We start from the raw sequence: 23,271 nt of genomic DNA on the forward strand, positions 1-23,271 counted from the left end.
TTGGGAGATTCGGTTCTTAATCTTGCTTGCATGTAAGTGATTTTAATCCCGTTTTTAGTAATTTTTATGTTTTTGTTATCGTATTAGCTTAATCTCACTAGCTTAGGGGTCAATTTCTGAAGTTGTTAAAAGTATAGGGACTTTCCATGGATGAAATTGAAGTGTTCGTGAAGTTAATGATATATTATTAAGTTTGATTGTTAAATAGGATTATTTTGTAAAGTAGTTTTTGTTAATTTTAATGTTTAAGAATTAATTTGTTAAAATAGTAAAATTTATTGGTGTTAATGTGAAATTTTGATAAATATAGGCTGTTATGGAACCCTATGAAAACCGGCTAGCATGAAATTTTATTAATTGTGGCTAAATTGTAAGTTTCGAGTTTAGGGACTAAATTGCACATAAGTTAAAATGTTAGAGGTAATTTTGTAAATTCATATTAAAATGAGTTAAAAGTTAGAATTAATAATATTAGACTATTTGAATTATTTAATTGAATGAAATTAATTTTTAGATCAAGAAAAGAATCAACCGGACTTGAATCGAGGGAAAGCGAAAGTCACAGATTAGTTCTCGACTTTGTTGTAACAACCGTTGTAATCGAGGTAAGTTCGTATGAGTATTAAACTTATTAATTTTTGTTTGGATTGTATGTTAATTAATGTTATGTTAGGTATAATTTAAATTGATAATATTATGATGTTTTGGATATTTGACAGTTTAGTAGTCCCGTTTGAACCTTGTGGATACTTAGGATACAAATAACATGTCATTAGGGATATATGGTTTCAGTTGCTAGTCCCGGATGTCCTACAGATGGCTGAGAGCCAGCATTTGTTGCGGATTCTCCACAACTCGTGTGAGCAGCATTGTGTAGCTAATATCTTGACCCATAGCTCATGTGAGCAAGCCCATTTCATAGCTCGTGTAAGCATTATAGAGATTATTACAATTACATGAAAAGACACACTTTGTGGGAGCATTTCCCGAGTATCCGATGTTATTCTATGTTGTTCAACGGGCAAATTAAGGTTAAATGGAAAGGTACGAATATGAAACAATCTATGTTATTAAGCATATGAAATGGAAAGTATGATATGTGTAATTGGATTGGAAAGGGAACTAATTGAATATGTGATGGATGGTTTGTATATTGAGATTCATTTCATGAAATGTTCTATGAATTGGTTGAATTTATATGTTCATTATACACTTACTAACTTTGTGGAGTTGTGTGTATAGGATTGAAATGTATGCACTTGATTAAATGATTGAATCCATGCTTGAATGGTTAAAATATAACATAGTCGGTAAATTTAAGTTCACATTATATGAGCTTACTAAGCTAATTTCTTATGTTAGTTGTTTATTGTTCTATAGGTTATCGAAAACCTCAAATGGTTGGAACCTTATCGAAGCATGATCACACTATCCCTCCATCATTTTGGTAGTTTTTGGTTACCTTGGTACAAGGTTATAAATGGCATGTAATAGGTGCTTTAGATTAGCTTATTAACATGGTGTGTTTTGGTCTTGCTTGTATCTATTTATATATATATGGTTTGGTTTGGCTTGTAAATGTTTAAACTTATATGGTTATGGCCATTTTGGTTATGCTTTTAAAGTGGTAAGTTATGGTGGTGTAGTATGAGAATAAAATGGACTTTTTGGTATAAATGTTATGTGTTTAAGGTGTAGAAATTGTAACTTTTTTCTTGAATTGAATTGGTGTATGAATTGAGGTGCCTTTTGATGGAATATTAGTTATACATAGGATGGATGAATATTTGGCATGTATTTGGTGTTTTAAATGTGCTTTTAACCATGTAAAATAGGCTAATTATGGTGTTTCTTGTTGTGCAAGAAATGGTGCTTGAATTGGATTGTTTTAGGAGTTAAAATTGGAGCACACGGCTTGGGACACGGGCTGTCACACGGTTATGTGTCATTATTGTTTTAGGTGCAGGTTTCACACGGTCTGGCACACGGCCTACGACATAGCCGTGTGACCCAACATCAAACGCGCACACGATTTGGCATATTGCCTGCGACACGACCGTGTGGCCCTATTTCGAATACCCATACGAGTTGGGACACGGTTGTGTGTCCAGACTTCAAATATCCATATGGTCTGGGCTATGCCACACGGCTGTGTGACCCTTGTTTCCAAAATTTTCAAGTTTTTCCAAAATTTTTGACTTGTTTCGAATGGATCTCAAAATTTTCCCAAAATATTTTTAGGGCCCCGTGGGCTCGATTTAAGGCCTGTAAGTGTATTTTTACCATGATTAGATGCAATTATTAAATGTTCACATATAATTGTATAATTGATTCTGTTGTGAAGTTAGATGTTCTGCTTTGCTTGATAATACTCCATAATCCTATTCCAATGACAAAACGGGTTAGGGGTGTTATAGGGAGGGAAATGAATGATATAAATTAAAAACATGTTGTGTAAAAGCCCAAAGTATATAAGGACAAGTTTAATAGATTGGCTTTGGTGGAACAAGTTGTATTTGAGAATACAAGGAGTTTGGATTTTCCTTTGGAAGCCATGAAGGAAAATAAAAGAAATTTGCTTAGAAAAAAAAGGAAAGGTAAGGAGTAGAAAAGGGTTTTGAGGAAGGGGTATTAGTGGGAAATTCAACGTATGGTAGTTTGTAGGATGGGAGGATACGAGAGAAGATAGGAAGAGAACAAAGGTGAAGTTGCGAAATGAATTAGAAACAGGTTGTGGTAGCTAACCTCAAACAAGTACAAGGGATAAATGATTACAATATCATGGAGCTGTCAAGGGGCTCGCTCAACCTTGATAGTTCAAGCTCCTTTGAAATATGATTCAGGGATGATTTTCCTTACGGAGACTAAAAATAGTAATAATAAAATGGAGAAAATAGGTTGAGTGGTGAGAAGACTTAAGGTGATTGGAAGATAAGATCTATAATAAAAGATATAAAGGAGTTGTCAATGTTGATTCTTTACAAGAAATTGAGGTTGGTTTCAAGAAATGCCAAAAGTAGGGATGAAGCTAGAAATTTACTTTAGGGATGCCAGAGATGAATCATAAATTTCTAGGGGAACTGAAGTGCAATTTTACCATTATATTAACTTGTAATTTCGTAAACTTCAAAGGGATTGAAAGACATATTTATTGCTTACCCCATTATCTATGCCCCTACCAACAAGGCAATTGACTGAGTGGCTACCATGTCTTGAAAGGCATGTTGCATGAGGGATGGATTAAGTTTCTCAATCTTCCCTGGTTAACAGTTTAAACAAAGATGGTTTGCATGTTCCTCCTTATTATTCTACATTTAGGTTTCAATTGATTTGAGTAATTGTTGTATTGATCTCATATATATCAATCAAAGTTTGGTATGTGTTGGATTGTTGAGGAGTATTGTTGATGTTTCATTTTGACGTTGCATAGTTTATATTACAAGTGCTTTTGTCATGTTGAGTTGTTTCGCTTGAAAAATAGAAGGATTTGGATAAAATATGATGGCCAAAAAATAAGCTCGGGTAAAATTTAAGGCCCGTTTTCTATATGGGTCAGGCCTTGGGCAAGATTTTTTGCCTGAGCCCAACCCGAATGTTATATTAATTATATATGTTAAATAATAATTGTATATATTTATATTTATATTTATATTTATATTAAATCACTAATCCAATAATAATTAAACCCATTACCCAAGACATAAAAATAACTTACCCAACTAAATAACCCAGCCCAAAATATAAAATTTTAAAATTTATATTTAATAAAAAAATTATTATATTTATGGTAGTGTTTTTTAATATAAATTCTTTTTAATATGTTAGAAAACTTTTATTTTAACTTTTTTTAGTGCATTAGTGTATTATATTTTAAATAAAATTAATCTAAAAAAATTAAATATGGGTGCCCTAGATTTATCTTTCTAAATTGGGCCAAACTTTGGACAAAAAAATAAATCCATTTTTCGGGCCGGGCCAAACCCTAACTTAAAAAATTATCTAAATATCTTACATAAATCCAACCCAAACCCAAACTCGCCATGCCCACTCCATTTAACACCTCTAATTGACGGTGTCACAAGTGTTTGTAATTCTGGTGTATACTATTTTGATATGAAATAGGACAATAAAAAATTCAGCATAAGTCATAGAAAGATTTGATTGATTATCAAGCTTTAAGGATCTAATTAAAACATTTTAAAATTTAAAGATGAATTTAAAATTTCAACGATACTTTAAGAATATTAGGTGGATTAAACTTTTCCTATACTTTTTCAAAGGATGTTCCGGTTGATATCTTAATAATTTATGACTCTCAGTTTTTTCAAATGGTTAAGAAGTTCAATCTATACCAAATAAATTCAGACAAAAATTAAGGTCATATAGTAATTACAAGATGTAATTATTACAACTTCTAACATGTTGTGTAGGATAACGTAAAGTGGACGATAAAGTTTTCTGGTGGCCCAGGCCCAGATGTTGGAATTTAATTACAAATCAATTTGACTTTCTACTCTGGGGGGTTTTTCTTCTTTGTCAAACTTGGACTAATAAAAACAAACATTTTAATATCATGCCACTTGTATTTATGTAAGTGGACTATTATTAATTAACGGTTTTCTGATTTAATAAAAGTAGGTGGCTGGTTAAAGGGATAAATTTTCAAATTAATACCAATTTTGATTTAATTTATAATGGAATAAACATAATTTTTTTATGAATAGGACAAAGGGAACTTGTGATTTGATGCATAAGACACAACTTGATACATATAATTCACTTGTATTCATTTAAAAAAACAAATAATTCTACTTAAATTCACATTAGAATTACGTGTAATTTTAATATTATTCAATAAACTATGCTACAAGTTTGATCAATTAAGCAGCTTAATTTCACATTATAAACTCATAGATATATTATGTGTGAATTTTCCAAGTTCCCACTTCAACGATATTTATAATTTATAATATTGTATGTATAAAAAAATAATTTATCACATGGGTCATGCACGTGCAAAATATTATAATTTAATTATAATGTTTGGATTTTCTCTTTCTAAATTAATTTTGATAGACTCAATCAACTTTTACAGCAAGGAATTGTTCACGTATTAGTAATGAACCGTTCAAAGTTTTTCTGTTGAGGGGGAATGATAAAGTATTATTTGGCGTTGAAGTTGTCTTTTGATTTTACAGAGTTTTGAGTGTCTTAATATGTTTGTTGGAGAAATCCTTAGTTGGTAAAAGTCCTGCAAGGCTTAGAGAGGAAATATCAGTATTCTGTGTAATATTAATTATGTATGCCATCTGTGCGCAAGGGACTTGAACGTTCAACCTAAGACATGTAGGCCACATACTTACGAGGTAAAAGTACCATGAAAGTAAGTCCGTGTACTAGAAGTCAGATTGCATTTTACTTATTTCAAAGAAGAAACCGGTCCTTTTTGTTAAAAATTTCATTTATTTCCATTGTTAAAAATTGGTGTGACTGATGAAATAACACGTACACTTTATGCTAATGTACAATACCTGATTTTTAATATTAAAAATTGATGAAAAATTGAACAGAATGATCAATTTACTTTTTGGTCTAATTTGTCTAATCTTTTTAATAGAGAAATAAAATACAATTCAACTTTTAGTAAAAGGCCTTTATAGCAATTTTACCACAAGTACAATATTCCACGATGCACTCTTATACGTGGCCAAATATCGCTTCTCATCCTTGAAAAAGTAAATAAAGTATAAACCTTTTCCTTCCTAGTATTCTAATATTATCAATTTAAATAATTTTTATATTGAATGTCTTTATATATATCGTGTTGACTAATGTGTAACAATTAAACAATCATCATTTTTTTTCAATTTTCGCCATTAAAAACCCCACAACTCAAGCAAGCATCAGCATGAGATAAACAACCTTATTATTTATGGCACTAACATCACAGATTTTTATTTTAATGTTTGTTTCTCTTTGTTTTCTACGAAGTGACAAATTGTCAAAGACGTAACGTACTAAACTGTGTTGATGAAGAATCAAACATTTCAGACTTGGAGATTGGAATAGGTTAGGTATTTTATCAGTCGACTCATATATATATATGGTTGAATTAAGATAAAATTTTTATATATCATACTATATATTATATATCAAAACTAATTCATAATTTTAAAATTTTATCTTTTAATGAGTAATAAAAAGTGCACATTGCTTGGGCATTTAGAAATGATAGATCAGACACAGACCGATAAAAAAATGATGGAATGTGCTACCAAATAGCAATATCGAAGTAAATTTTAAAATTATACATTAACTTTGATTTAATATACAACTGTATACATAAACTGTAACTTAGTACAATTATATACGTGAAACTTTATTTTTGGTTCAAATGTATACTTGAACTTTAATTTTAATTTAACCATACACATTTAAAAAATTAAATACATCAAATTATTTTTATATTAGATAAATATAATTATTTTGTGTATGCAATATATAAACATAAAATAATGTTATAACAATAATTGTGTTAATAATTTACAAAAAATGGATTAAATCAAAATTTTATGTATAAAATTGTACAAAATCAAAGTTCGTATATACAATTACACATTAAATCATGGTTCATGTATAGTTTTCATATTTATCTCTTAAATAAAAAGATGTGCCTGATGATTAAATGAGATACAATTAAACCATTCTCCACTTTTAAAAAATTGGATTAATTACAACAAACATTGCCAAACTATTATCTAAATTATAAGTGATTCTTAAACTTTGAAATGTTTTAATTGAGTCCTTTATGCATTAGTGTTATATTAATTAGATAGGCATTAAATTCAATTCAAATATGACATGGAGAATATTTAAAATTTGTGAAAAAAATTGTAAATATATGTAAATTTAATGTGTTAAAAAAACAAAACAGTGTGAATAAAATTTAGGAGGAATATTTCATTTTTTAACACTTCAATTCCAAGTTGTCTACACAATAGGTATTTGCTTAAGGGCTAAGCTGATTGAAAGCAGAGGTGAAATTAGAATTTTTTTTAAGAGGGGCCAAAATTGAATTATAAATTTTTGAAAGGTCAAAAATATAATTTTATCATGTATTAGTTTATAATTTCATCATTTTCTTAATATACCTTTATAGTTTAATAACTTTTAAGGACCCTGCTTGCCCTTTGTATTTGCCCATGTGTGAGAGTTCAATTAAAACGTTTTGAAATTTGATAACTAACTTAAAATACGTTTAGTGCAATTAACCCAAAAAAATTTTAGTTTGAAAACTAGGGGCTCGACTTTAGCTGCTTACTATTTCCCCCCACACTTTAAAAGGTTGTTTTCGGCTACTCCATACTGAAATAAGAAAAAGATCAAAGACATTTGTTCCCTTATAAAGTCTTTGTGGACCAAGATATGACAAAGAAATGTAGAATTTTTTGGTTTCTAACTCACTCTGCTTTTGCATATTCCTTTGTCTTCATCTACCAAGTTGGAGCCACCCATCTTATAAGAAACTTGAAATTAAGCCATACACACGTTTTTGAACCATAGAGAATAATTATCACAACACCATTTCGGCTGGCAGAGTAGTGTTGGGTTTGAATAAATAATATATATATATCCAAAAGATATGAAATTTGTAGAAAATTCTTAAAGATGCAAAATGAAAAAAAAAAAGGGAGAAAAAAGGGGGCGGATTAGAAGATTTGATGCCCCCACGTGCATGGCGGGCGCCGTCCATGACGTTATCCATTAAAATGGGTATCTCAATTACGTTGTTTACTTGCTAATATTGTTGCTATTTGCTTGAAAAAAATACAATCTTTAAATACTTAACAATCATTAAGGTATCTGTCAGTCATGTATTTAGCCGGGAGTGCTTATAGTTATGATCACATATTGTATTTAGCCGGGATTGCTTATAGTTATTATCAGATATTGAATTAAGCACGTCCATCTTGTTTTCTCGATTGGGTTTCATAGCGTAAAAGGAGAAGAAAAGTCCATCTTGTTCCCATGTACCATAGGATTCTGACTTTTCTTACATCCATTTTTGAAATTTAGAACCATGGGTGCAACATATTACTAGTGTCATAAGACTAGAACTTAAGTTTAGTAATTCGCACGGTTTTAGGCAACTTTTTTTTAATTCAAATCCGTTTAAGTCAACCTAATTGAAATAATTGAAAAGTCACAAGAAAATAATACAAACAAAATGTTTGAATAAATGTTTTCAATTATATTCTTTAATCCAAGAATAAGTGTTCCTCTAGATTTAACGATACATATCAAATTACATCAACGATTAAAATTAATTCCTCTACAATAAGAAAATCTTAAGAGATTTAAACTCTATACATTTTTATCCTTTAAGATTTACAATAATTATCCTAATAAAAATATAATTTATTGGAGTGTTTACAATTTAACTGGAATTTAAAGAAATGAAGTTTGAATCTATTCTAAACAATGAGCGAATCTTGTCGGACCAAATAATCCCAATAAACAAGAAAATCAAAATGTGCCTTAGTTGCGGGTTGTTTTGCACCACCTGTAGGCAAATCTGATTATTGTTTTGTTGGATTGAACAGTGAGCCCGTCCACATAGCACGTTTTGCTGTTAAAATAATAAATACAAATATTTTATTTAAATTTAAAATATATAGATATTAATATATGCTTTTTTATTATATTTTTATTATTTCTAAATAATAAAATAAATTAAAACCCAAATTCAATCCATAAACATTTTTAGATATGAATATAAGCATATTGGTCGGGATGGATTTCTCGTAATGAGAAAGTGTTTGAAGGTAAGGTTATAACACTTGACTCATTAATTTACCAAACAAAATTGAGATTGTTTGTATGGGCGAGAGTGGTCTGTGAGAAATGTATTTTCACGGAGAGTGATTGGTGGGGGTCGCCAAGGAAGAGCAATTTGGTTAAAAGAGTGGGGAATGTGCGGATTATGGATTGGGAACCACCTCATTGTGGTTGGATGAAATTTAATGTGGTCGGGGTTTCTTTGGATGAAAGAGCAGGCTACGGGGGGGTTGCGGGACGAGAAAGAGGTTGTTTCAGCTCTATTTTCAGGTAACTGTGCAATGGGGGGTTTGGAAATGGTGGTACTGATGGCTACAAAAGTAGCAATAGAGATGTTTTCAAGTTTGTTTCATAAGGTGCAACTTCCTTTTATTATAGAGTTTGTTGAATATGACTCATATTTCAGTCAAATTTGAGAAATAATATTTCAGTTAAACTCTGTTTATTTGTTTCAATCAAACTCAGAATAGTCTAGATTATTTTGTTATCATTTGACCTATGAATTTAACTTATAAATAGGCTCTTTTACAACCTTAGAAAATACACCCATTAGAGATTAGAACTCATAACACATTTAGAGAAATTTGTGTTTACGTTTTGAGGGTTCTTTGTTTTCAAGTTTTCGGGGTTTAGTTTTTATCTCCATCTTTTGTACTCTTCGTTCTTTTTCCATTATAATAAAATTATCTTTGCCCGTGGTTTTTTTATCCTCTTTGGAGGGGTTTTTTCACGTTAAATTTTTTTGTTCAATTTCTCAATTTATTCAGTTATTTTTTTACTTGTTACTTAATCGGGTCGATCCCAACAAGTGGTATCAGAGCTAGTCTAATTTTCATAGATCAACCATTTCAGAGATAGCAGAAACAAGGTTTGAAATTGAGAAGTTCGATGGTGAGACAAATTTTAACCTGTAGCAAGTTCAGATGATGACAATTCTAGTTCAAACCGACTTGAAAAGGTTGTTATTGGGAAAAAGCCTGAGAATCGAAATCAAATAGAATGAGAAGAGCTTAATGAAAAGGCCTTGTCTGCAATCCAGTTGTGCCTCGCGAATACGATATTGCAGGAGGTATTGATGGAGAAGACCTCATCCGCCTTGTGGAAAATGTTAGAAACTCTTTATGCGACTAAGTCTTTGGCTAACCGTTTAGTGTTGAAACAAAGTCTATTTACATTTCGCATGAATGAAGGTGAGCTTCTTAGAGATCGCATCAGTAAATTGATTACTTTTTTAAATGATTTAAATAATGTTAAGGTTCATATTGACGGTGAAGATCAGGCTATGCAATTATTGTGCTCTTTACCCCATTCATACAAGTCTTTCAGGGAGACCCAAATTTATAGCAGAGACAAACTCTTGTTCGAAGATGTGAAGGGTCATTTGTTGAGTAAAGACAAACTCGACAATCAGTTTGGTTTGGATAGCAAGGCAGATAGACAAGCTTCCGTTTTGGTAGCATCAAAGAAACGAGACAAAATGTGTCGCTATTGTAAAAAGTGAGGTAACGTCAAAACAGATTGTTATAAACTGCGAAATAAAAGAACTACTGAGAGTAACGAGGAAGATGTAGTTGGTGCTAATTTGGCCAATGAAAGCGGTGATGATTTCTTGTTAGTGTCAACGAGTGATAACTCCAAGCTTACATCCAAGTGGATCCTAGATTCGAGATGTTCTTTCCACATGTGTCCCAATAGAGATGGTTCTCCATATATAGTTCGGTTGAAGGTGGAGTTATGTGCATAGGAAATGATTTATCTAGTAAGGTAATTGGTATTGGTACTGTTAAAATTAGGATACACGATAGGACGATTAGGACACTCTCAGATGTCAGGTATGTACCTGATTTACAAAAGAATCTCATCTCTTTGAGTATTTTAGACTTGAAAGGATGCAGAATCAACATCGAATTGAGTGACATTAAAGTATCTCGTGGAACTCTTTTTTTGTTAAAAGGTAAAAGAACCGACAGTCTTTATATTCTGAAAGGTTCTACAATGACCGGTGAAATCGGATGTCCCTCGTCCATTACGGAGTCGAATTCAACTTGTTTGGAGCGAAGACAACTTGGTCATAAGAGGGAAAAATGTACGACTGTTTCGTTGAGGAGAGATTCTTTTTTGGATGTAGGTTTTGAAAAGTTAGGGCACTATGTTCGTAAAAATCAGACTTGGGTTAAATTTAATTCGACAGTGTACAAGTCGAAGGCTAGAAGTCTTCCAATTTTTAAGCACAGATTCGACTAAATTAATTCTCTGCATAGTTCAAGATAGGCCTGTGGCGGGCTTTGACAAAGATGACATTGTGGAAATATGAGTCAAGGTGGAGATTTGTTGAGTATGACTCCTATTTCAGTCAAATTTGAGAAATAATCTTTCAGTTAAACTCTGTTTATTTGTTTCAATCAAACTCTGATTAGTCTAGATTATTTTATTATTATTTGACCTATGAATTTAGTCTATAAATAGGCTTTTTTACAACTTTAGAAAATACACCCATCAGATATTAGAACTCATAACATATTTAGAGAATTTTTTGTTTACGTTTTGAAGGTTCTTTGTTTTTTGGTTTTCGGGGTTTAGTTTTTATCTCCATTTTTTGTACTTTTCGTTCTTTTGCCATTATAATAAAATTATCTTTGCCCGCGATTTTTTATCCTCTTTGGAGGGGTTTTTTCACGTTAAATTTATTTGTTCAATTTCTCAATTTATTCCGCTATTTTTTACTTGTTGCTTAATCGGGTCGATCTCAACAGAGTTTGATTTGAATACGGTCTCGAATTGGTTGAAATATAGAAGTCTTCGTCCATGGTCGCTAAGGAAGTTGTTTGCGGAAATTGAAGATGGATATAGGCATATTGCTGAAATCTAGTTTGCAGTCACTAATCATAAAAAGAATGGAATGGCGGAAACTCTAGCAAAGGTAGGCATGTCAAGGAAAAACTTCTTTAAAGCTGCTTGGCGATTTGCTGCTGAAGCAGAGTGGATGATGCTGGGATGGTCTGCTGTTTTCTGCAGCAGAGTCCAATGGGGAAGTCTGTTGTTGAAGCTGTTTTTGTCTGCTAAGTAGTATTTGCTAGGCTATTTTATTTTTTTCATATTTTTATAACTGTAATTGAAGTTGTTTGGGTTGTTCTCAACAATCCTTTTTGTATTTCACTGACTTTGCAATATATATATATAAAAGATATATCTATATTTTATTAAATACACAAACCTTCTAATATTTCATATCATCACCTACAATTTCCTTTTGCAACCCTCAAACTCCTAATCGTATGGAAATCCACCCATCTCATCTGGTTCGGTATCTTCGACGTTTATCATTTCCCTAACTATAATCTCATCATCTGCTCTACGCTCAATCAATTTACTCACTCCGATCCTTTTTCAGCCTCTTCACGAAGAATCTTTTTCTATTTTTATCATCTGAATCACTGAGAGATTGGTTCACGAAAATATCATTTGCAACACTAGAAGTTTATTCATTAGCATCACTCATTAAAAAAGTTGTTTCCACTCCTTCCATTTAAGCTGATGTGCTGACCATTTTTGTCATATGAACCTCCATTAAGCCCTCATCTTTCACGCTACCATGCCTATCCTGGATCTATCTGTACTTTCTCGATTCATCCAAACCTCATTAAGGCTTGGTTCAAGCTTAGTCTCTTCCAAGCTTGATATATCTAATAGTTTATCAAGTTTATCTCATGTATATTTTACATTAAGTCCAGATGGATTGCCTCATACTGCATAATTACATTACATCTTTCGTCAACGCCTATTTCTTACAAACTTAGCACATGATCAGTCCCCAAATCATGTCAAATCCACTTAAGGATGCTTCAATAGGACAATACAACCCCCCATCATATCAAAATACAAATGTGGGAATCTCAACATGATTCAATTACTAGCTTTCCTTGACGATACACCTTTTATAAAAAATTGTATAAATAAAACATATTTTATATTTATTTATATATTTAATTTTTTAAAGAAGCCCAAATAAAGTGAATTTTTTATTGGGATTTTACAATTTCATAATAGAATTCCTAAAATAATATATATTTTTTAAGTTCGGATAATGAGATTCAAGCAACAATTATATGATAGATACGATGGATCAATACTGATGGGTGTCGAATTCACTAAAAATAATATTCTTACGCCTAAACAGTAAATAAATAGTAGTATAGGGAGCAAAGTCGATCCCATAGAGATCGAAATATCTATCATTATTTACTATAAATGTTTATGAAAATATATTAATATTGAAATAATAAAAAAATATAAAAAAATTTACCTAAACATGTCTGTCCCAACCTTTTTTAAAGGTTGCTTTAGACAATGTCTATCCCAACCTTTTTAAGTTTGCCTTATACGGGTCTATCCAAATCTTTTTTAAAGGTTGCTTTACACAAGGTCTATCCCAACCTTTTTAAGGTTGCCTTAGACAGGTCTATCCCAACCTTTTTTAAAGGTTGCCTTTGATAAGGTCTATCCCGACTTTTTTAAGGTTGCCTTAGACATGTCTATCCTAACCCTTTTAAGGTTGCCTTAGATGAGTCTATCCCAACCTTTTTTAAAGGTTGACTTAGATAAGGCCTATCCCAACCTTTTTAAGGTTGACTTAGATGAGTTTATCCCAACCTTTTGCAAATGTTGGCATTAATTAGGTTTTTGCCAACCCTTCAATAAAGGTCGGCTTATGTTTATACCAATGCTTTTTCAAAAGCGTTGCGGAACCTATGCCAACTGCACTATAGATGATGTTTTCAGAAGCATCGGGAGAAGCATCGGGATGACCTATGCCAACCTTTTTTGCGTCATCTAAAGTAAAAAAAAAAAGTGTCGCGATAGGCTTGTTTTGTTGTAGTTAATAAAACACATTTTATATTTATTTATATATTTAATTTTTTAAAGAATCCCAAATAAAGTGGATTTTTTTTACAATTTCATAATTGAAGTCATAAAATAATATATATTTTTTAAGTTCGGATAATGAGATCCAAGCAACAACTATATGATAGGTACAATAGATCAATACTGACGAGTGTCAAATTCACTAAAAATAATACTTATGACTAAACAATAAATAAATAGTAGTATAGGGAGAAAAGTTGATCCCATAGAGATCGGAATATCTAAAATTATCGTTTTGAATTAACCAGGTTGCGTGCCGTGCTACTGTCGTGCCCATGATGTGCAACGGTCTATGCAAAATTAAAAACAAGAAAAATTTAAATATGATAAAAGTAAAAATAATATAGATAATTGAAATTGAAATAACAATAAAAATAAATAGAAACAAAATTATATTGAATAAACCGATATGATGAAATTCTAGTTTCAAGCTCAATTTTTTGCTCCGATTTCGAATTGATCCTTAACAGCAAATCTTCTCCTTCAATCGATAAGTTAGCTATAGTGTTCGAGGATGTCTCAAACCATCAATCCTTCCGTGTGTAAATTAATTTTAGGAACACGCAACAACTAATCCTTATCGAATAAACAACCATGAAACACACGTCTACAATTTAACTTTCCAGTAGCCTTGTGAAGTAGAAGGGTCCAACTCGAACCAACGACCTCAACTGCACAGGTCGTTTAATTCTGATTGCTATTTCCCTTGACAAATCCAACTAATTACTTAACTGAACACACCAATGTGTTCTTTGGTAGACCGAATATAAAAGACAATCAATTAGGTACTTCCAACTGTACACCTATCAACATCGAATCAACGAGTTCTTTTTTAATTGGTGCTAATACAACTTTGTACGACAATGGTGTCTATCTCCTAAACCAGAGAAACAACAAATATCGGAATGAAAGTTTTAAGTGCGGATTCAAATCTCATGACTCTTTCCCAAATTGTCTATCGACCTAAAGCTAAATGAAAATTTTAATTACTAACGAAAAATAATAAATAAACAAAAGAATAAATTGTTATGAATATCTTATTAAGTGGATGTCCATCATTATCAAGATAAAGTTTTGATGTACTTTAAATTCTAATAGTTATTAGAATATGATATCTACTTCTTTTATACTTCTTATGCCTATAAATAGAGACTCTGATGAAACATTGTAATCATCCTTTCGATTAATGAAGTACATTCTCTCTAATGGCCTGAATTTTCAGTGGTGTCGGAATGGTGATTCGAGATCACTAAATTTGACAAATGAGTAGAAAATATTATTAATTTAGTGAGAATAAGTAAATGAGAAGTTAGGAAAATTTTTGAAATAGTGAATAGTGTACTAGGAATAAATATTAAAATAATTAAAATAAAAAAAAGGTATCGAGACCTCGAAGATTTTAAACCAAGCCATAAGTATTTTTAGAAATATTTATAGAGTGTCATTGAGTTGGTATTAAAGTTTCGTTAGAAAATTTTAACGTTTGGATAGTTAATTAACTAAAAAGGACTAAATTGAAAATAGTGTAAAATGTGTTAAATTGTGATTAAATAGCTTAAGTGACTAATGAGGAGGGATTTAAAAGGCAATTAGGCCTAAATCATATGGGCTGGACGGTTGGGTAAGAAAAATCAGCAGAAGGTAAGGAGAAACAGGGGAAAAATTGGAAACTTAACAAATTAAATATATAAAACACAGACAAAAGTGAAAAATCTAGAGATTTCTTCACAATTTATCAGCAAAAACGCCATAGGAGGTCTGAAACAAGCTTGTTTTTCATATATTTGAATCATATAAGTTTAATTCTTGATTATTTCTTCTAATTTTTGTGGTTTTGATACTTTTACAATTAGAAAGTTTAATTCTTGATTATTTCTTCTAATTTTAGTGGTTTTGATACTTTTACAATTAGGTCCAACTAATTGTTTCATTAGTTATTGATTTTATGGCTGATTTTGAAAGTTACCATTGATGAGTACTGAATTTTTATGATGAATAAACATGGAATTAAAGCTTTAATTTTGTTATATGATGATTCTATTAAATAATTTTGATAGAAATTGATTTTAGGGACCTAATTGTGAAAAAGTTGGGAATTAGGGTTTGGTGTTGCGGTTTTGAATATGAAAGGCTATATAGTAGTATAAAACAGTTGGAAAATGTGTTAATTGAGAAAAATTAGATCAATTGAGGGGTTAATTGAGTAGGGACCAAATTGTAAAAACTGTAAAGTTTGGGGTAAAAGTGTAATTTCGAAAATTTAAGGGCATAAATTGTGAAATGAATTAGAATAGAATTATATTCTGATGAATGAATAAATTTGTATTTTATATCGGGAACCCGAAGCAAGCCGAGGAAAAGAAAAAGTAGTTGATTAGTTCCTGAACTTTTACAAATTTTGCAAATCGACCCAGGTAAGTTCATATGGCTGAAATTTAATGATTAAATGTTAATTTTATGAATTATATAATGTATGATGAAATATATTTATTGTTGGAATGAGAATAAAATAAAAATGCGAAAATCGAATAAATGATCAAATTAAGTAGAATGCCGGATTTGAGTACTTCTGATCAAGAGATAAAGTGATAAGTGGTAGCTTTAGCTACACTTATCTGATCAAGTGATAGAGTGATAAGTGCTACACTTATCTGATCAAGATACAAAGTGATAAGTGGTAGCTTTAGCTACACTTATCTGATCAAGTGAAAAAGTGATAAGTGCTACACTTATCTGATCAAGTGACAAAGTGATAAGTGGTAGCTTAGCTACACTTATCTGATCAGGGACAAATGATAAGTGATCATACGTAAGACCATAGTTATACTATGGCAAAGTGAAAGTGAAGTACTCAATTTTCCGTAACCGTTCCTTAATTTTGATCAAGGATGGTAAGTGACAAATGGGCCCGGAGGAATTATGGTAAAAGAATAAGTAGTAGTGAGTTATACCAAGGAACTCACCGAAGATTGTGGTTGATAGGTAACTTAGTAATGGTGTATTATGTATAAGTGTATAAATGTTTGGTAAGATTTATGTTTTGTGCCTATGAACTTACTAAGCTTTCTATAAGCTTACTTTTGTGTGTTTATTGTTTCTTGTAGATTGACGTATTTATACATTCGGAGGATCGGATCTACACCAAGAATCACACTATCTAGATTTACTCTGGTAGATTTTGTTAAACAACTTTTTGGATTTATATGGCATGTATAAGGAATTGAAGTAAAAAGTAATAGAATGAATGACTAAGTATGCAAAGTAAATTTGAATGTGATGGTTGTGTTAGACATTGAAAAATACATGTTTTTAGTTTGAAATGGTTGATTGGTTGAACTTCATTAGCATTCAAGTGAATTATTTGAAATATTGAAATTGGTTGTGATTTGAAATTTGCAGGGAAGGCTAGGTAATTATAAAGGGGTTATATTGAATTTTTTTAAAATTTTCAATATAACAGTTTTTGGACAGCAGCATTGATGTAAATTTGAAAAATCACCAAAAATATTATAAATAGAATTAGAAGTTGAGTGAGATATGAAATTAAATCTGAATGGATCTAATTTCACATGAAAGCAATAGAGTAAGCAAAAGATTTATATACTTTTAGATATTTGAAATTTAGTGAGACAGGGTCAGAATGATTTTGAAGTCCACTGTTCTGACTTTAAAAATTCATGAAAAATTGTACAAAAGGAATTATGAGTTATAAATTACATGTTTAAATTCCTTATGATTCTATTTTAAGTAGTAATAAGTGGAAGCACCATATGAAGTCTGTGCAATGAGATAATTGAATTTTAGTGACAAGAGGTCAGGATAGTCGATTAGTGAAACAGGGGAGACTTAAACTAATAAACTGTACTAATTGGCTAAACCAAAAATTCTGAAAAATTTATGGTGAATAGATATATGAGTCTAGTTTCAGGAAAAATTTACGGATCTAATGTTTGAGTTTCGTAGCTTGAGATATAATTATTTTAGTGACTTCTGCGCAGGTGAACAGCTTTATTGTGAGTAGTGAAATTAATTTTGAAAGTAAATTTTTATGCCCCGAACTTTTAAGTTAAGTCAAGTAACGCCTCATGCTCGATTCCGGCAACAGTTTCGGGTAAGGGGTGTTACATTTTATTGGTATCAAAGCTCGGTTTAGCCGGTTCTCGGAATATGTGTGAAGTGTAAAGTGTTTAGAAATACATGCTATAAATCTGTAATAGTGTGATGTGTATTATCCGATCTAATCTTTGTCATTTTTATAGATATTCTCCGATTATAAAGATGTCAGATATACCTGAACGTACTGAGCAAGAAAAAGTCAACAGTAGAATACAGAATTCTGAACAAAGAACAATCAGTGATGTTCCAATTTCCCAAATGCGAGAGCAAGAACTAAAGAATATGATTTATGGGATTATGAATCAGTGGTATACTGAAATGAGGAAAGAAAGAAATCAGGCTGAACCACCTCCTCCCCCTACTGCTCCATCGGTGGTACCCCTGGTTGCTCCTCCACCTCCTACAGCGACTGAATCCAGTAAGCGTTCTCTATTGGAAAGGCTTAGAAAACTTGGAGCCGAAGAATTTTGGGGAAGGACTGATGATGATCCCGTCAAAGCTGAATATTGGTTACAGAGTTTGATAGGAATTTTTAAAGAAATGGCTTGCTCACCTGATGATTATTTGAGATGTGCTGTGTCTCTGTTGAAAGAAGAAGCTTATAGTTGGTGGGAGATGATCGAGGCTGTGGTTCCGGCAGAGAAAATTTCTTGGGAATTTTTCCAAAATGAATTTAAGAAGAAATATGTGGGCAGACGGTATTTGGATAAAAAGAAAAGGGAATTTCTCGACCTACGGCAGGGAAATAAATCAGTGGCTGAATACGAAAGAGAATTTGTCTACCTCAGCAAATATGCCTGAGACATTGTACCTACTGAAGAAGAAATGTGTATCCGGTTAAAAGAAGGGTTAAATGATGAAATTAGAATGATGATTGGGGGTTATGAAATATGAGAGTTCAGTGTTCTGTCAAACCGTGCTCAAAAGCTCGAAGAAGTATACAACAGAAAAATGCAGCGGGATCGGAAAAGTAAAGAGCCATTTAAAAGAGGTGCTTCTAAGTCATTTTCAGATTTTCCAGTGAAGAAATCTAGAGAAGAAATTAGTCGAACTACATCAGTGTCGGGAAGATCGGGTAGATATAGACCAAGACAATCTGATTTCAGGGTATTCGATAGACCTGCAGCAAGTGTGAGCAGTGTTCAAAATGCTCCCTAGCCTAAGTGTCAATATTGTGGAAGATATCATTTCAAAGAATGCAGGACTAAGATGAGGGCTTGTTAAAAATGTGGGGCTACTGATCATCTTATTCGAGATTGTCCCCGGCTGTAAAAAGATGAAGTGAAACAGAAGGAGATACAGAGAACCATTCCTCAAAGAAGTAGACGTTCGGCCCAGAGCAGTGCTACAGGGACTACCCGTTCGGGTACGAGGGAATCAGTTGGTCGATCAGATAATAGAGCACCAGCACGTACCTACACCATTCGAGCAAGGGAAGAAGCTACGGCTCCTGATGTAATTGCTGGTACTTTCTATGTTTATGATGTTATTGTTTATGCATTGATAGACCCTGGGTCTACTCATTCATATATTTGCACTATGTTAGCATCTGAAAAGAAATTATCTATTGAGTTCACTGAATTTGATATGCAAGTCACAAATCCATTAGGTCAAAGTGTAATGGTTAATTTGATATGTCGTAATTGTCCACTGAAAGTGAAAGGCTATGAATTCCCCACTGATTTGATGTTGTTACCCTTCCGAGAATTTAACATTATTCTAGGGATGGACTGGTTAATGAGACATGATGCGGTAGTGAATTGTCGTGATAAACAGATCAGTTTGAAATGTCAAAAAGGAGATGTAATCTCAGTTGGGTCAGAAAATATGGGTGATACAGTCATAATTATTTCAGCTCTCTCTGCTCAGAGATTATTATGCAATGGCAATGAAGCATTCTTGGCCTATATCCTAGATACTCGGGGTTCTGAATTAAAGCTCGAACAAGTGCCAGTGGTGAATGAATTTCCTGATGTGTTCCTTGAAGAGTTACCCGATCTACTACCTGATAGAGAAGTTGAATTTGTAATTGATGTGATCCCCGGAACAACTCCTATATCAATGACACCGTACAGAATGGCTCCAGCTGAGTTAAAAGAGTTGAAGGCGCAGTTGCAGGAGTTATTAGATAAAGGGTTCATCAGACCGAGTATGTCGCCCTAGGGTGCACCTGTCTTGTTTGTGAAAAAGAAGGACGGTTCTTTAAGACTGTGTATAGATTACAGGCAGTTGAATAAGGTAACAGTAAAGAATAAATATCCTTTTCCTCGTAATGATGATTTGTTTGATCAGTTGAAAGGTGCTGCAGTATTTTCCAAGATAGATCTTCGATCCGGGTATTATCAGTTGAAAGTTAAAGAGTGTGATGTGCCAAAAACTGCCTTCCGAACTCGATATGGTCATTATGAATTTTTGGTGATGCCATTTGGTTTAACCAATGCCCCTGCTGCTTTTATGGATTTGATGAATAGAATTTTTCAGTCATATTTGGATAGATTTGTGGTTGTGTTCATTGACGATATATTGATTTATTCAAAGACAGAGTCCGAACATGCACAACATCTAAGGATTGTACTACAGACTTTGCGGGAGAAACAGTTGTATGCGAAATTCAACAAATGTGAATTTTGGCTCCATGAAGTTGCGTTTTTGGGTCATTTTGTATCAGCTGATGGAATCAGAGTGGACCCAAGAAAGGTAGCGGCAGTGGTAAATTGGAAAGTTCCGAAGAATGTTACTGAAGTACGGAGTTTTCTAGGATTGGCAGGTTATTATCGCCGATTTGTCAAAGATTTCTCAATGATTACCTTACCGTTGACTCGATTACTACAAAAGAATGTTGAATTTACATGGTCAGATGAATGTCAGTAGAGTTTTGATCATTTGAAAAAGATGTTGACAGAGGCTCCAGTGTTGACTCAACCAGAATCGGGTGTACCGTTCGTGGTATATAGTGATGCATCTCTGAATGGGTTGAGCAATGTACTTATGCAGTCAGGCAAAGTGGTGGCATATGCTTCTTGGCAACTAAAACCGCACGAGAAGAATTATCTTACACATGATTTGGAATTGGCGGCGATCGTGTTTGCTTTGAAGATATGGAGACACTACTTATATGGTGAGAAATGTTACGTGTATACTGATCATAAAATCTTGAAGTATTTAATGACCCAGAAAGAGTTAAATTTGAGACAGAGACGATGGTTAGAGTTGCTGAAAGATTATGATCTTGTCATTGACTATCACCCAGGGAAAGCAAATGTCGTAGCAGATGCACTTAGTCGGAAATCATCATTATTTGTACTACGGGCATTGAATGCTCATTTATCTATTAATGAGGATGGTTCTGTACTAGCAGAATTAAAGGCCAAACCCGTGTTCTTTCAACGGATTCGGGAGTTACAGGATGATGACCCAAAATTGATGATAAAACGACAGATAGTTCAAGATAAGTTAAGCTCAGAATACTCCATTGGTGAAAATGGTATGTTATATTATCGTAATAGAATATGTGTTCCGAATAATTTAGACTTGAAAAATGATATTTTATCAGAGGCTCACAATAGTATGTGTTCTATTCATCCGGGTAGTACGAAAATGCATTGTGATTTGAAGAAAATGTATTGGTGGCCCGGAATGAAACAGGAAATCTGTGAGTATGTAGCAAGATGTTTGATTTGTCAACAGGTAAAAGCTGAGCATCAAGTGCCGACAGGGTTGTTATAGCTCATTATGATTCCAGAGTGGAAATGGGAACATGTCACGATGGATTTTGTATCCAGATTACCAGTAACTTCGAAGAAGAAAGATTCGATATGGGTGATTGTTGATCGGTTAACTAAGATTGAAAAGTTAGCGGAGTTATATGTGTCTGAGATAGTGAGGTTACATGGAGTACTGACATCTATTATTTCAGAACGAGATCCGAGATTTACCTCGAGATTTTGGAGTAAATTACAGGAAGCTTTGGGCACCAAATTAAATTTCAGCACAGCTTTTCATCCCTAGACAGACGAGCAGTCAGAGCGAGTGATTCAGATCTTAAAAGATATGTTAAGGTGTTGTGTACTTGAGTTCGGCAGTAGCTAGGAAAGGTATTTACCTTTAGCCGAATTTGCTTATAATAATAGTTATCGAACTAGTATTAAAATGGCACCGTTTGAAGCTCTGTATGGAAGAAAATGTAGAACTCCATTATATTGGTCTGAATTAAGTGAACCGAAATTGGTGGGAGTGGACCTGATTCGGGAAACTGAAGAAAAAGTTCATATTATTCGAGATTGTTTAAAAGCTGCCTCCGATCGACAAAAATCATATGCAGATTTGAAGAGAAGGGATATAGATTTTAATGTGGGTGATCGTGTATTTTTAAAAGTGTCACCGTGGAAGAAAGTTTTGCGGTTCGGCAAAAAGGGAAAACTCAGCCCACGATTTATCGGACCGTATGAAATCATTGAAAGAATCGGTCTGGTAGCCTATAGATTGGCTTTGCCTCCGAAACTTGAAAAGATTCATAATATGTTTCTTGTGTCTATGTTGAGACGGTACAGATCGGATCCATCACATGTAATTCCTCATACGGAAATAGAGCTTTAACCTGACATGACTTATTCAAAGGAACCGGTGAAAATTTTAGCTCGGGAGGTTAAAGAATTGAGGAATAAACGTGTACCACTAGTTAAGGTGTTATGGAATCGACATGGATCTGAGGAGGCAACCTGGGAGACGGAGGAATTGATGAGATTTCAGTATCCGAATTTATTTACAGGTACGAAATTTCGGGGACGAAATTCTTAAAAGGGGGGAGAGTTGTAATGCCCTGAATTTTCAGTGGTGTCGGAATGGTGATTTGAGATCACTAAATCTGACAAATGAGTAGAAAATATTATTAATTTAGTGAGAATAAGTAAATGAGAAGTTAGGAAAATTTTTGAAATAGTGAATAGTGTACTAGGAATAAATATTAAAATAATTAAAATAAAAATGAGGTATCGAGACCTTGAAGATTTTAAACCGAGCCATAAGTATTTTTAGAAATATTTATAGAGTGTCATTGAGTTGGTATTAAAGTTTCGTTAGAAAATTTTAACGTTTCGATAGTTAATTAACTAAAAAGGACTAAATTGAAAATAGTGTAAAATGTGTTAAATTGTGATTAAATAGCTTAAGTGACTAATGATGAGGGATTTAAAAGGCAATTAGGCCCAAATCATATGGGCTGGACGGTTGGGTAAGAAAAATCAGCAGAAGGTAAGGAGAAACAAGGGCAAAATTGGAAACTTAACAAATTAAATATATAAAACAAAGAAAAAAGTGAAAAATCTAGAGATTTCTTCACAATTTATCACCAAAAATGCCATAGGAGGTCTGAAACAAGCTGGTTTTTCCATATGT

This window comes from Gossypium hirsutum, chromosome D03 (genome assembly GCF_007990345.1).
Source record: "Gossypium hirsutum isolate 1008001.06 chromosome D03, Gossypium_hirsutum_v2.1, whole genome shotgun sequence".
Taxonomy (NCBI): Eukaryota; Viridiplantae; Streptophyta; class Magnoliopsida; order Malvales; family Malvaceae; genus Gossypium; species Gossypium hirsutum.